General features: G+C 38.9%; 1 pseudogene; it reads right to left on the reverse strand.

Moving 5' to 3' along the window:
• Nucleotides 1–1,046: 1,046 nt before the first annotated feature.
• LOC133255016 (EMI domain-containing protein 1-like) lies at nt 1,047–15,979 on the reverse strand (annotated as a pseudogene).
• Nucleotides 15,980–16,415: the final 436 nt, after the last annotated feature.

A 16,415-nucleotide genomic window follows, 5' to 3' on the forward strand; every position in this document is an offset into this window, starting at 1 on the left:
ATGCAAGCTTGACCCCAGAATCTCTATTTGGAATGCATTCTATTCTTCTAGCTTTGTTTTTATAAGCAATTGTACGACAACACATAATTCCATTTAAATAGATATATAGCACTTAATAAGAGTTCAGAATTCTTTGCTATGCTTTATTGATCTAGGCAAAAGAAAAATAAATAAATAACAATGTTATCCCTAACAAAGTGATAAATAAATGATTTACAAAGGAAAATACTGTTTCATTATGGGTTCCTTGCCAAATCAGGTGATTAAAACAAACTAGCAAATTGCTAAATGTTTTTCCCAATAACACAAATACTGAGATAGAAGACATACAACTTTGGAAAAGACTATCATGTATCAAGAGTTGGGCTTAAAGAAGAGATGCCACCTGGTGTCTCTAGTTCGTTTTTTAATTTTTTTGGCAGTCAGGCGGAGGCCTTTATTGGCTGATACACATCTACCTGCTGGAGCGGTCACAGGCGGTTGTGGGAGCAGGTGGTCCCCTCCTCCAGGCCCCTGGGAGGGACTGAGGGTTCAGTGGTCAGAACTGACACAGGAGCCCTGAACACCCAGTCAGATCAAGTAGCTTGACCTCAGGGTCAGGAACCCAGCACCGGAAAACAGGGAGAGGAAGGGTGCAGGTGGGCTCCCCAGGATTGGCTGGGGAGCGGGGAGGCCGGACTTCCCGTCCTCGTCATCCCCGGAAGTGTGGAGGGACGGGCAGTTGATGAGATGACAGAAGCTCCAAACCTGCTGTCCCTGCCGCAGACCTGCATCACCCCGCTTCACAGAGGGCAACTGAGGCCCAGGGCCCTGAGCCCTCTCACCTGGGCCACACCTCCCTCTCAGGCCCCAGTCCCTGCTCAATCTCATGGAAGGCAGACGCGCACCGAGTACCAGGACCAAGACCCCAACCCAAAGGCCTAGATGGTGCAAGGGACCCTGAGGATATTAATAAATATGGACCGGCAGAACCCAGAGGCAGTCGGCCCAGTCCAGGCTGGGAAGGGAAGCCTTGCCTGGCCCTCCCCATGGGGCCACCACCACCCTCAGTTTGTCTTGTCTCGGCTCCTGGGGGCCAGGATCCTGTAGCTGGCGGTATGTCCTCCCCTTTTGCCCTTCAGGAGGCTGGGGGTGCCCCTGGGGGTGGCAAGGCTTGTCCCTGACCCCTCTGGTTCCAGTGGGCTCTTCTCATCAAAGTCTCCTTTGCAGCCAGGTTCTCCCCACTACCCCCATGGAGCCTTGGGGGCCGGGCTACCCTTGCAGTCCTCTTTGGCTCTTCTCTCCAGGGTGGCCTGAGATTTCTTTAGGTACAGTGGGGCCTGGGGGTCCCCTATGTCCAGGACTCCCAGGAATGCCCATAGGGCCAGGAAGTCCAGGAGGACCCATGGATCCCGGGGAGGTGAGGAGGGGGGGGCTGGGGACCCAGCCGGTCCAGGTGGCCAGTGGCTGCTGGTCTCAGTGACAGTGTTAGACAGAAACAGGTCCTCAGGCTGGGAGATCCGGGTGTAGGGTGGTCCAACAGGGGCTGGGGGGTGGGGCAGGGAGGCCAGGGGGCCAAGAGGGCCTGGGGGCACTGGAGATCCCCTCTCTCCAGGGTACCCACAGCTCTGGCCTGACCAGAGCTCCTTGGGGGGCCCTGCAGACCTGATGGACCTCTCATCCCCACTGGGCCCCCACTGCCGGGGTCTCCTGTGGGGCCAGTGGACCCAGGAAGCCCCTGAGCACCAACTCCATCATCTCAAGGGAACAAAGGAGGCCTCTGGTTTTCTCTGGCTCCCAGCAGCCCTAGAAGGCCTCCATCCCCAGAGCTGCGCTGGGCAACTGGGGAGCCCCAGGGCGGGGCAGGGTCCTCAGTGGGGCAGCTGGGGTCGGGGCTCTGCCCACTCCGTGACAGTCAGCCCTGCCGGCTTGGCCTCCAGCGCCTTCAGCAGCTCGACACTGCTGCAGTTGAGAAAACCAGAGAAGCCTGTGGGCCCCAAGGGCCAACCGCCAGGTGGCGCTGCCCGACCACCCGGGCGCCACGAAATCAGAGGAGCCTGCAACTTCCTGGCAGCTCGGCACCGAGGGCCTGGAGGCTGCATATTCACTGGCAGGAGGTCACCGTCTTGTACATCACCTTGTACGTGGGTCTTAACCCCCATCCTGTAGCTGTCACTCAGTCGTGTCCGACTCCCGCGACCCCATGGATTGTAGCCCGCCAGGCTCCTCTGTCCATGGGATTCTCGAGGCATGAATATTGGAGTGGGTTGCCATTTCCGTCTCCAGGGGATGGATCTTCCCAAACCAGGGATCAAATCCGGGTCTGCTGCATCGCAAGCAGACTCTTTACTAACTGAGCCACCAGGGAAGCCCCTGTAGCTGTTGGCCACCTGATGCGAAGAGCTTACTCATTGGAAAAGACCTGTTTCAAAACTTCTGATTTTTGTGTACTCTGTTTCTTCCTTCTCACAATTTCTATCAGTCCAGCACAAGCCATCATCTGCTTGAAGGACAAAAAAAGCAGGATGAAGAAATCCTGAGTACAGAATCTAAAATGAGTGAATGAGTTAACCATAATTTAACATATTGTTCATTTTCTTTGGGTTCCTGTTAAAATACTGACTAGTGTTAGGTACTATTGTAAAACAAAACATGTAATGAAAAATATGTTTTCATTGCCTAATATACATTCTTGGAATCCTAGGCTGAAAGACAGTGATATAAATCATATATATATATATACACACACACACACACACACACACTCACATACACAGTTCTTATATACACACTCACACACACACACACACACATAGGCTTTGAATTATTTTTTCCCTTTCCTTACCATGTGACAGTGGATAGATTTCAATGTAGCAAAAGATGATATCTCCCACTTATATTGTTTAGATTACAATAATGAAACTTAACTCAGAAATTTATCAAAGGGAGGAAATACAATCTGAAAGTTTGTGATGAAGTTAGGGAGACTGTGGTTCAAATTTTCATTAAAATAGGATTAACATCATATAACTCTAGCAACAGTGTTATATTAGAAGCCATCAGATAACATTGTTGCTTTAAATCAGAAGCATGAGTATGAGGGAGAGCTGTCTAACAAATGTGCATCTGTCAATCTTAATGCTTTATGATTCCTACAAATACATAATTAAGTGAAGAACTGCTAGTAATCATTTATGGTTATTAGATCATAAAATTTAAAATATGGAATCAATTTGACAGAGTCTGGAAGAGAAGAATGCCATGTTAAAGAGCTCTCATACTGAAATAGTTAAAATTAAACTTTAATTCTAATTTTCCCACTTATAGGGCATATAATTTTGAGAAATTCAGTTAATTTATCTAAATCTCAGATTCTTTCTTTGTAGAAATATTATCAAACCTATAGATTTGTAAAAATTAAATACGTCTCATATATAAAACAGAACTTGGCTTGCAAGAAGTAAACCTCAGTTAATTATGTATGCATAACAGTATATGCCGAAGAATTGATGTTTTTAAACTGTGGTGTTGGAGAAGACTCTTGAGAGTCCCTTGGACTGCAAGGAGATCCAACCAGTCCATTCTAAAGGAGATCAGCCCTGGAATTTCTTTGGAAGGAATGATACTAAAGCTGAAACTCCAGTACTTTGGCTACCTCACGAGAAGAGTTGACTCATTGGAAAAGACTCTGATTCTGGGAGGGATTGGGGGCAGGAGGAGAAGGGGATGACAGAGGATGAGATGGCTGGATGGCATCACCAACTCGATGGACGTGAGTTTGAGTGAACTCCAGGAGTTGGTGATAGACAAGGAGGCCTGGCGTGCTGTGATTCGTGGGGTCGCAAAGAGTCGGACACGACTGAGAGACTGAAATGAACTGAACTGAACCAAACAGTGTGTGTATTTGTATATATATATATATATATATATATATATATATATATATGTATATTTGTAAATGCCTTCATATGGCTAGATGGATATTCAAATAGGTTTTCTCATTCAATATCCATTGCCAAATAATATTATCCTACAAAATAGCTTACTCCATTAAAAGGACACATACACAACTCAAAATAAGAGAATTGTTTCTCAAGTAGCATGCTAAGTATATGCAGGAAAATTATCACCCACACTAGATTCTATCTTACAAATTTCAGAAAATCAGTTAAGATCCAAAAGTAACTTGGCAAAAGGAATTGAACTTACCAGGTCAACACATTGTGAATCTAATCTTTTACATTTTGTATCTACTTTGCTGCATGTTTTTTTTTTTTGGATTATACAGTTTTATGTTCCTAGGTCACTACAAAATAGAGAAGTGCCTGCTAAACTGCATTAAATTGCTCTCAATATAGCTTTAAAATACACTGTAATATTGCCTTAATCAGACTGTCTCAATAACCTTAGCAGCTCATTGTAGAGCTGCTGGATAAAAGAATCTTAGAAAACTGACTCAAAAGTTACTTGATTTCAGACGGTGCACACCTAGGTGACGGATCATTTTCTAGAAATGGTGTCTAAATTTGGAAGCTCACAAACTCACCAGGCCTGTAAATTACTTGTATAATTAAAATAAGTAGCTGCTTTCTTTAATGTGCAATTTTATGAGAAAGTAACTCTTAATACTATATTAGAACTGAACATGGAACAACAGACTGGTTCCAAATAGGAACAGGAGTATGTCAAGGCTGAATATTGACACCCTGCTTATTTAACTTATATGCAGAATACATCATAAGAAACGCTGGGCTGGAAGAAGCACAAGATGGAATCAAGATTGCCAGGAGAAATATCAGTAACCTCAGATATGCAGATGACACCACCCTTATGGCAGAAAGTGAAGAGGAACTAAAAAGCCTCTTGATGAAAGTGAAAGTGGAGAGTGAAAAAGTTGGCTTAAAACTCACCATTCAGAAAACGAAGATCATGGCATCTGATCCCATTACTTCATGGGAAATAGATGTGGCAACAGTGGAAACAGTGTCAGACTTTATTTTTTTGAGCTCCAAAATCACTGCAGACGGTGATTGCAGCCATGAAATTAAAAGACGTTTACTCTTTGGAAGAAAAGTTATGACTAACCTAGATAGCATATTGAAAAGCAGAGACCTTACTTTGCCAACAAAGGTCTGTCTAGTCAAGGCTATGGTTTTTCCAGTGGTCGTGTATGTGAGAGTTGGACTGTGAAGAAAGCTGAGCGCCGAAGAATTGGTGCTTTTGAACTGTGGTGTTGGAGAAGACTCTTGAGAGTCTCTTGGACTGCGAGGAGATCCAAACAGTCCATCCTGAAGAAGATCAGCCCTGGGTGTTCATTGGAAGGACTGATGTTGTAGCTGAAACTCCAATACTTTGGCCACCTGATGTGAAGAGCTGATTCATTTGAAAAGAACCTGATTCTGGGAAAGATTTAAGACAGGAGGAGAAGGGGATGACAGAGGATGAGATGTTTGGATGGCATTACTGACTCAATGGACATGAGTTTGGGTAAACTCCAACAGGGATGGACAGGGAGGCCTGGCATGCTGCACTTCACGGGGTCACAAATAGTCGGACACAACTGAACGACTGAACTGAATTGAGAAGATAAATTATCTTCTTCTGCACAGTGATATGTTTTGGGAATAATTTATAAATAGCAATCAGTTTCACATTCTCCAGTTTTTTTCTGTTGTATACTAGTGGTTTTCAACCCTGGTGCGGCAACGTCCTCCCTAATAACAATCATCAAAGTATAAATTAAAAGAAAACTGTACCATCAAAGTGCTTCCCAGGTAGCTCAGTAGTAAAGAATACACTTGCTAGTACAGGAGACACAGGAGATGCAGGTTCAATTCCTGGGCTGGGAAGATCACCTGGAAGGGGAAATGGAAATCCACTCCAGTATTGTTGTCTGGAAACTCACATCATCAGAAGATCCTGGCCAGCTACAGTCCATGGGGTCACAAAAGAGTCAGACATGACTTATTGCCTGAGCATACATACACATACCATCAAAAATTGAGAATACCAAGTGCTCCTGAGAAAGTGTTGATATAGACTTTTAATAATTTTCCCCTTAATATTTTTCTGAGATTGTTTTCATAGGAAGCATTCTCCAGTTTCTAAGCACTGGAATTCTAGCATTTGGTAGCTGAAGAAAAAAACAAAAAACAAAACAGGCTTTGGGAGCCTCAGCTTACAATATTGCAAAAGAAAACTACAGACAGAATTAACAAGTAAAATATGGAACAATGTCATTTTTTATTGCACCACTTGCAGACTCTAAAATATGTTAATAATTTATTGACAGATAAAGCATTTATCTCTTGTTTTTCAGATTTTGTGTTCTATCTAAATCATATAGGCATTACTCATGTTCAGTATCTAGGTAAAAATATTTGTCATATACCCTTTTATGGCTACAGAATATGCAACATTTTCTAAGCATCCACTAAAGACAAATGCTATAATTCTCAGTGTTACTAAAGTAGCAAGTGCTTGTGTTTTTATACTTTAGTTTCTTTAAAGGTCACCAGCTCTTGAAAATAGGACTCAGTTTCAGTATGGTAAAATTTGAAGACTTAATTTTGGCAATTGGACTTGAAAACTATTAATAAGTCATACATGAACATGATAAATTCTTGCCAATAGGTTAACATATTCCTTTAGCTGGTTAAAATAAAATCCATTCATAGGTTATATAAAATAGTTATTCTAAAGTCACTATCCCAGTGATCTTATCATTAACTTGCCCAATTATCACTGAATTTTCTTGTAACATTAATTGGGAAGTTGGTCTCTCTAGCAGAGCTAGAAATTTTATAAGGTGGGACCATTGTGGTTCTTCATGTCATGGATATGTCTCTTTCCCTAAGGGAATTGTCAGGAGATAGTTCATGGCTGGGGTGCCATTATCCATCATCTATGAGTTAGACAAATTACCTTGGAACCATGGAAAACCCCAACTTCTATAAATAAAAAATAAACCTTTTCAAATTATTATAATTTACATATGAAACATAATATTATTATGCCCTGCAAAAGTTGAATTTTTAGTACAGTGTCAGTTTTATTAATAAATCTGGTTACCCAGAAACAGTAAAAATCTTGGTAAAATAACCCAAGGACAGGGACTACTAAAGGGAAGACATTTTTAACTGAGTAGGGTAAAGTAGAAATTACCACTTTTACAAACCAGAGGTAGTTAATTGATGATCATTTTAAAGAATATTTTCAACTCCAGCTGTCTCATTGAAACACCTCTTATACCAGGAACTGTCATCTCTACTGGGGATTTCCTCCTCAAAACAATTGACAATAAGAGCAAATTTAATAATGAGACATTTAATAACAGAGAAATCATGAATTAATATTGTATCTTTGTGGGGCTTTTTATGCAATATGACAGTAGCAATAACTTGGCAATGTCTATCAATTTCACTGAGGCAGTAGTACTTATTACTCATCTGAACTAGGAGTCGAGAACAAAAATTCCAGCTCAAACAGTGACGTAACTAGCATTTCCTAAGATACTTGCTTTTAGGCATAACTGTTGACAGTGGTCATCAGGTGATTTTCTTCAAGGGAGAAGAGGGAATTAGCAATCTTGCCCAATTCCTACGCTGTTTCAAGTAGGGAGACTTTTATGATGAAAAGTTAGTTTTGTGCTCTGACTAGTGAATGAAGTACAAAAGATCTACACATAATCTATGGGAAGTGAGAGGAAAGTGAGAAAGAAAATAAATTACTGTCTCCTATTGATAGGCAGGAATGCTGCCCAACTGGAGACTATGTTAACCACACAGTACAAAATAGAACTCATTAATAGCATGTATGGATAATGCAGGAAAAAATTTGTTTGAAATTTAATTTTACTTGTCAGCAGGAAGAGATTAAGTTTGAGGGTTGACCAACTGCTTACAGGGTCTTCTTATCCATCATCACTGCCAGAGTGAAATTCAAGTAAGAAGTGGGTTGCTGGTCATGTTTCTAATAATTAAAATAAATTAATATTACAAAATTGGTTAATGGGTGCCACAGACATTTTCTAATATTTAGAGCATAGATCCAAGATGGTAGATATTGGCACTTGACAACAAATTAATAGATAGGAGACCATAAGGCTTTTCCAGTGAAGATTTAGTGATGTTTTTAGTTGAAAGTCCTTAATAAGAATAAGATTCCCAGACATTTACCATGACACTGTTTGTCCAAGTCAACCTGTGAAAAGAATTCTGTTGACTCATTCTGATACTTTGTAGATACAGTGGCAATGATATCAAATCAAGATGACAGTGGAATGCTGTGGACACAAACCAACTTGACATGCTTAGAGTAATGAATAGAGATAGCTTTCCTGATAGGGATATGGAAAGAATGATGTGAATTTCATTGGTATTTAGGATGTAAATTGGATCAGAGTTTATAATGGACTCTATAAAAAAAGAAAAAAATATAAAATGAATTATGAGTGTGAGTATTCTGACTTGCAGGTATTTACCAAAACAAGACACACTATAAAAATACCAGGGGTGGCTATTTTATTTGTTCACTCTTTTTTCCTCCATTGGGATGGAATTAATGAAATTATGAATTTCAATTTGGGCATGTTGAGCCTGAAATGACTTGGAGATATCCAGGTAAACATCTTATAAAATCTGTTGAATATTCTTACCTGAAGGTCAAAAAGGTGAATAGAGAGGAGAATGTGGGTGGCAGAAATATAGCATGGTGGAAGAGTGTGTGTGTGTGTGTGTGTGTGTGTGTGTGTGTGTGTTTAAGGCAATAAGAAAGGCTCACTTGAGAAGAAGGTAAATATCAAAGAAGAAAATGAATAATTATTAGATGAGAAGATAGGATGTGATGGGAAAAAAGATCTGTACTCAGAAAACTGTAAGATGCTGATGAAAGAAATTAAAGATGACACCAACAGATGGGAAGATATACTGTGCTCTTGAATTGGAAAAATAAGCATTGTTAAATGATCATACTACCTAAGGCAATCTATTTATTAAATGCAGTCACTATCAAATTATCCAAGGCATTTTTCATAGAATTGGAACAAAATTAGTATGGAAACATAAAGACCCATAATTGTTCATAGCAATCTTGAGAAAGAAGAGTGGAATTGGAGAAATCATGCTATCTGACTGATCTTTACTGAAAATTGACATTAATCACAATATGGTGCTGGCACAAGAACAGACACATGTATTGATGGAATAGGATACAGAACCCAGAAATACACCCACATGCTTATGGTCACTAATCTATGGCAAAGGAAACATGAATATACAATGGAGAAAAGACAGTCTCTTCAATAAATGGTGCTGAAAACTGGACAGTTTCATGGAAAAGAATGGAATTAGGATATGCTCTAACACTATGTTAAAAAATAAAGGCAAAATAGATGAAAAACCTAAATGTAAGATTGGAGGCTATAAAATCCCTAGAGTAAAACATAGGTGTTTGTGCACACACACGTGTGTGTGTGTGTGTGTGTGTGTGTGTATGTGTGCTGAGTCATGTCCAACTCTTTGTGGCTCCTGGACTGTTAGCCCACCAGGCTCCTGTGTACATGGAATTTTCCAGATAAGAATACTGGAGTGGGTTGCCATTTCCTACCCCAGGGGATCTTTGCCACTCAGGAATCAAACCCATATCTCCTGCATCTCCTGCATTGGCAGGGAGTTTCTTTACCACTAAGACACCTCAGAAGTCCAAAACCATACATGGAATACTCTTTGATATAAATGCAGCAATATTTTTTTCAGATTCTTCTCCTGACCTAGGGTAATGGAAATAAAAATAGACAAATGGTACTTAATAAAACTTAAAAGCTTTGCACAACAAAGAAAACCATAAACAAAATGAAAAAACAACTTAAGGACCAGGAGAAAATGCTTGCAAATGATGTCACCAACAAAGGATTAATTTCCAAAGTACAAAAATAGCTCATAATGCTCAATATCAAAAAACCAAACAACCCAATTAAGAGATGGACAAAATACCTAAATAGAAATTTCTCCAAAGGCATATAGAAGGCCAACAGGCACATGAAAAGATGCTCAATAAAAGTAATAATTAGAACAATGTAAATCAAAACTGCAATGAGGTATCACCTTAAACAAGTCAGAATTTCATCATTAAAATGTCTACAAATAATAAATATTGGAGATGGTGTGGAGAAAAATGAACCCTCCTACAGCATTACTGGGTATGTAAATTCATGAAGCCCCTATGGAAGACAATATGGAAATTACTTTTAAAAACTTAAGATAGAACTACCAAATGATCCAGAAATCCTACTCCTGGGAGTATATATGGAGAAAACTCTAATTTAAGAAGGTAAGTACACCCCACTATTTGTAGCAACACTATTTACAAAAACCAAGACATGGAAGCAATCTAAATGTCCATCAACAGAAGACTGGATAAAGAAGATGTGGTATATGCACACAAATGCATACAATGGAAAGTTAACTCAGCAAAAAAATGAAATAATGCATTTGTAGCAACATGAATGGATCTAGAATCATCATATTAAGTGAAATAAGTCAGACAAAGACAAATATCATGTAACATCACTTATATGTGGGAATTATAAAAATAATACAAGTGAACTTATTTGCAAGGTCAATAAAGACTCACAAACACAGAAAAAAAAACCTGCGGTTACCATTTTGGATAGTGGCAGTGGTGTGCAACATAAATTAGGAGTTTAATTTATAAAAACATTGTACTATATATAAAATAGATAAACAACAAGGACCTACTATATAGCACAGGAAACTATGTTCATTATCTCTTAATAACCTGAAAATGGAAAATAATCTGCAAAAGAATAGATATATAACTGAATTATTGTACCTCTGAAACTAACACAACATTGTAAATTAACTATACTTCAACTCAGTTGAAAAAGATAAAGAGGATGAAAAAGCTGGTTTTGACGGAACCAGTATATAACAGCCTTAAAATCAGGCATTGAATTTTGATTAGGTATGATTGTTACAGTAAGTTTAAATCATCTTGAGTGCTTGAGCACAGGGACTTGATGTTGTTCAAGTTGAACCCAGTGAAAAATTTGTGTAGTAGAAATTGGAAAAAATATGAAGACATAAAAGTTGGGAGTTATGCAGAACATCTAGGAGTCTATTATAGAATTTAATGTAAAAAGTAACAAAACCATGAAATGGAATGGAAAAGAGTAGGCAGGAGATAGATAGCAACATTTTTAACCGGACATGGAACAACGGACTGATTCCAAATTGATAAAGGAGTTCACCAAGGCTGTATATTGTCACCCTGCTTATTTAACTTATATGCAGAGTACATCATGAGGAACGCTGGACTGGAGGAAACACAAGCTGGAATCAAGACTGCCGGGAGAGATATCAATAACCTCAGATATGCAGATGACACCACTCTTATGGCAGAAAGTGAAAAGGAACTAAAGAGCCTCTTGATCAAAGTGAAAGAGGAGAGTGAAAAAGTTGGCTTAAAACTCAACATTCAGAAAACTAAGATCATGGCATCTGGTCCCATCTGCTACTGCTGCTAAGTCTCTTCAGTCGTGTCCAACCCTGTGCCACCCCATAGATGGCAGCCCACCAGACTCCCCTGTCCCTGGGATTCTCCAGGCAAGAACACTGGAGTGGGTTGCTATTTCCTTCTCCCTGGTCCCATCAGTTCATGGCAAATAGATGGGGAAACAATGGAAACATTGAGAGACTTTATTTTCTTGGGCTCCAAAAACACTGTACATGGTGACTGCAGCCATGAAATTAAAAGACGCTTGCTCCTTGGAAGAAAAGCTATGATAAACCTAGACAGCATATTAAAAAGCAGAGATACCACTTTGCTGACAAAGGTCTGTATAGTCAAAGCTATAGTTTTTCCAGTAGTCACGTATGGATGTGAGAGTTGAACTATAAAGAAAGCTGAGCACTGAAGAATTGATGCTTTTGAACTGTGGTGTTGAAGAAGACTCTTGAGAGTTCCTTGGACTGCAAAGAGATGAAACCAGTCAATCCTAAAGGAACCTGGTCCTAAATATTCATTGGAAAAAAAAAAAAAAAGCTGAGTGCCAAAGAATTGATGCTTTTGAACTGTGTTGGAGAAGACTCTTGGACTGCAAGGAGATCCAACCAATCTATTCTAAAGGAGATCAGCCCTGGGATTTCTTTGGAAGCAATGATGCTAAAGCTGAAACTCCAGTACTCTGGCCACCTCATGCGAAGAGTTGACTCATTGGAAAAGACTCTGATGCTGGGAAGGATTGGGGGTGGGAGGATAAGGGGACGACAGAGGATGAGATGGCTGGATGGCATCACTGACTCAATGGACGTGAGTTTGAGTGAACTCCGGGAGTTGGTGATGGACAGGGAGGCCTGGCATGCTGCGATTCATGGGGTCGCAAAGAGTCAGACATGAGTGAGCGACTGTACTGAACTGAAAAGATTCATTGGAAAAACTAATGCTGATTCATTGGAAGAACAATACTTTGGCCACCTGATAAGAAGAACTGACTGAAATATTGAAGGCAGGAGGGGAAAGGGGATGACAGGATGAGATGGTTGGATAGCATAACCAACTCAATGAACATGAGTTTGAGCAAGCTCCAGGAGTTGGTGATGGACAGGGAGGCTTAGTGTGCTGCAGTCCTGAGTACACACAGGACTGAGTGACTGAACTGAACTGAACTGAGACAGGAGATGGTTATGAACTTCATTCTACAGTATTTTCTGTTGTTTTTGCATAATTTATTTAAAATTTTTCTATTCAGGTTTTTGGAATCAGATATCCTAGGGTTATTGTTTTGTTTTCCTGTTGAGTCTGCCTGCAGAGGGATCCAGATGGGAAGATACTCTCATTAAGAAGCTTGTTGAACCATTTGTCTAACTGGAAGGCTATTTTCTGTGTCTCTAAGTAATGGTAATTACTTTGAACTTTATTTCTGAAAGAAGGAGTGAAAAAATTTATTCTATTGTCTGAAAGAAGAATATTTGCAGTGGAAGGATAGCTTTGCTTTGCTTCATTTTGTGTCCCTCTCCATCAATTAAGTAACACTAACAAATTAAAAAAAAAATTAAGGTGTTTTTCTTACAAAAATGAAAATAATGGAAGTGTTCATCAACATTCCCTCCTTCTAGCTAAATGTGTTTTTTTGTTTGCTTTTAATCCATTCAGTTTTTTCTCATGCATTATGTATTATAAACAAATTGGAACAGAAAAACAATATTATTTTAAAACAACTTGTATTTTGAAAATTAATCTAAAAAACAATTTTTATTCTACTTTGTGCCATGTTGAGCTTTCTTCTTGTTTATCTCTTAAATGTTTGGCTTTAGAACTTTCATATAAGAAAATTAAACTATACTATATTTACTTGAAATTATACTCACAATTTTCCACAGCTGTGGAAAATTCTTCAAGAGATGTGAATACCTAACCATCTTACCTGCCTCCTGAGAAACCTGTGTGCAGGTCAAGAATCAACAGTTAGAACAGGACATGGAACCACGAACTGGTTCAAAATCGGAAAGTAGTACTTCAAGGCTGTGTATTGTCACCTTGCTTATTTAACTTATAAGCAGAGTTATTGCTGTTCAGTCGCTCAGTCATATCCAACTCTGTGACTCCATGGACTGCAGCATGCCAGGCTTCCCTATTTTTCTATTGACTCAGATGATGAAGAATCTGCCTGAAATTCAGGAGACCTGGGTTCAATACCTGAGTTGGGAAGATCCCCTGGAGAAGGAAATGGAAACCTACTTCAGTACTCTTGCCAAGAGAATTTCATGGACTGAGGAGCCTGGAGGGCTACAGTCCCTGGGGTCGCTGAGAGTCGGACACAACTAACACTTTCACTTTTTTCAAATCAGAATTTGCAAGATTAAATGATAAATTTAAATTCATTTTTTCTCATATCATTTAAACAAAGTCAATTAAGTTAAATATTAAAAACCAATGAATCAAAGAGTGGCATAAAATAGTAATTAGAAAATAATTAGCTAATAAAGTAAGATGGCAATGGAGAAGTCATCAAATGACAGTATCAGAACCAGAACATTAATGAGAACTGACATTGAAGGATAGACATACCAAATATAAAAGCAGCTATGATTGAGTGCATATTCCAAAGGCTGATTCCAGTGACAATATCTCCAGAGTTCAAGGACTCTTCCCAGTGCTGACTTAGTATAATTAGAGGAGAAAAATGAGTATCTTTAAAATTATGCTACTCTAGAGACAATTTCCTAGTAAATAAGTTTATATTTAGAAAATGATTAATTTGAGCTTCTTCAATTTTAGTTATCTGTTGTTTAAAAATGATCATGATTTAATTTTCTAAACAGAAATGATTAAAATGCATACACACCATGCATTAGGAGTTCCATGTGCCTCTTCACAGTTTAAAGCAAGAGAAAAATCTAGTATGTTGTTAAGGTCAGGTCAAATACGAGATGGAAAGAGTAAAATAAATAGCTAATATGATTCCTGTATCTATCAGACAAATACAGAATCAGTAGAATGTGTGTATGTGTGGTGTGCATAAAGACATTTATTTCAAGGACTGATCTTGGCTTACACAAATGTAGGGTCTGGTCAAGGAAGTCTGAAATCCACAGGGCAGGTTGGCAGGCTGTTTACTCTCAGATAAGAGTTTATGTTGGGGTCCACAAGTGGGCTTTCTTCTTCCTCAGGGAAAAGCTACTTTTCTAAGTTCTTTTGGCTGATTATATAAAGTCCACTCAAAGTATGAAAGCTAATCTCCTTTAATGGAAATAAACTAATGATAGATATCAGTCACATCTACAAAATACCTTCACAGCAACACCTAGGTTAACAACAATTTTGTTAGTGTTGAATAGATAATTGAATGCTTCAGTCCTAGCCAAGTGGACACATAATAATTACAATTCCCAATACTCACCTGTTTCCAGAAGCATTTCTTCTTAATAGTGAAAAGTTTTTAAATCAAACCTTTTCGGGAAATATTGTCTAAGTCTTAGCAGTTAGTTCCTCCTCTATGAATAGTCCTTGTGCAAACAGAAACATGAAAAGAAACAGAGTAAAAGAGAAGAAAAGATTAGACTGCGGCTATTTGACTTCTAGACTTGCTATAAATAAAGACAGTGTGGTTCTGGCAAAAGAGTATTCAACTACATCAATGCTACTGAATAGAGAGTCCAGAAATAGGCCTCTATAAATACAGTCAACTAATCTTTGACAAGAAACAAAGACAATACAATGGAACAAAGATAATCTCTTTAATAAATAGTGCTGAAACAACCGGGCATCCACCTGCAGAAAAAATGAATGACTTTATATGCTTCAAAAAATGAATGCATAATGGATCCTAGATATAAATGTAAAAATGCAAAACTATAAACTCCTAGAAGACAGCACAGGAGAAATTGCAGATGACCTTGAGCATGACAATGTCTTTTTATATACCAAAGATGGGATCCATGAAAGAAATAATTGATAAGCTGAAATTTATTAATATTAAAATTTCTTCTTTGCAAAGCTCAATGTCACAGACTGGGAGAACAATATTTGCAAAAAGCACACTGATGAAGGACTGTTATCCAAAATAAAGAAACCTTAAAACTCAAAAATAAGAAAAAAAAAAACCTGATTTAAATATGAACCAAAGACCTTAACAAATATGTAACCAAGAAAAGATATGCAGATGGCAAACAAGCATGTGAAAAGATGTTCCACATCATAAGTTCTTAACCCCAATAAGATACAACTGTGTAACTGCTAGAATGGCACAAATCTGAACACTGACCCCATCAGATGTGGGGAGAATAGGGAGCAGGAGACGCTCACAGTTATTGCTGGTGGGAAAGTAAAATAGCATGGTCACATTGGAGAATAGTTTGATGTTTTACTACAGAACTAAATGTACCCTTACTGTATGATCTAGCAATCATACTCTCTGGCATTTATGTAAAACGTTAGAAACTTACATCCCCATATTGATTTTTATAGCAGTTTTATTCATGACGGCCAAAACTTGAAAGCAACTAAGATGTCCTTCAGTTAGGTGAATGGTAAACTCGACTGTGGAATATCCAAACAACGGAACATTATTCGTTACAAAAAATAAATCAAGCCCTAGAAATATACGAAAGAGACTTAAATGTGCTAATATGTTGCTGAGTGAAAGAAGCTAATCTGAAATGTCTACATATTGTGTGATTCCAACTATGTATCATTTTGGAAAAGGAAAAACAAATTATGAACACAATGAAAAGTTCAGTGGTTGCCAAAAGTGATTTTGGCAGGGAGCAGGGAGGAAGGATGAATAGACAGAACATAAAGGATTTTGAGGGCAGTGGAAATACTCTATGATATTATAATGATGGATATAAGTCATTATACATTTTTCCAACTCCAAGGGTTGGACCCTAAGGTTAACTGTGGTTGATTATGATTCA

The sequence above is a fragment of the Bos javanicus genome, chromosome 1 (genome assembly GCF_032452875.1).
Source record: "Bos javanicus breed banteng chromosome 1, ARS-OSU_banteng_1.0, whole genome shotgun sequence".
NCBI classification, from domain to species: Eukaryota; Metazoa; Chordata; class Mammalia; order Artiodactyla; family Bovidae; genus Bos; species Bos javanicus.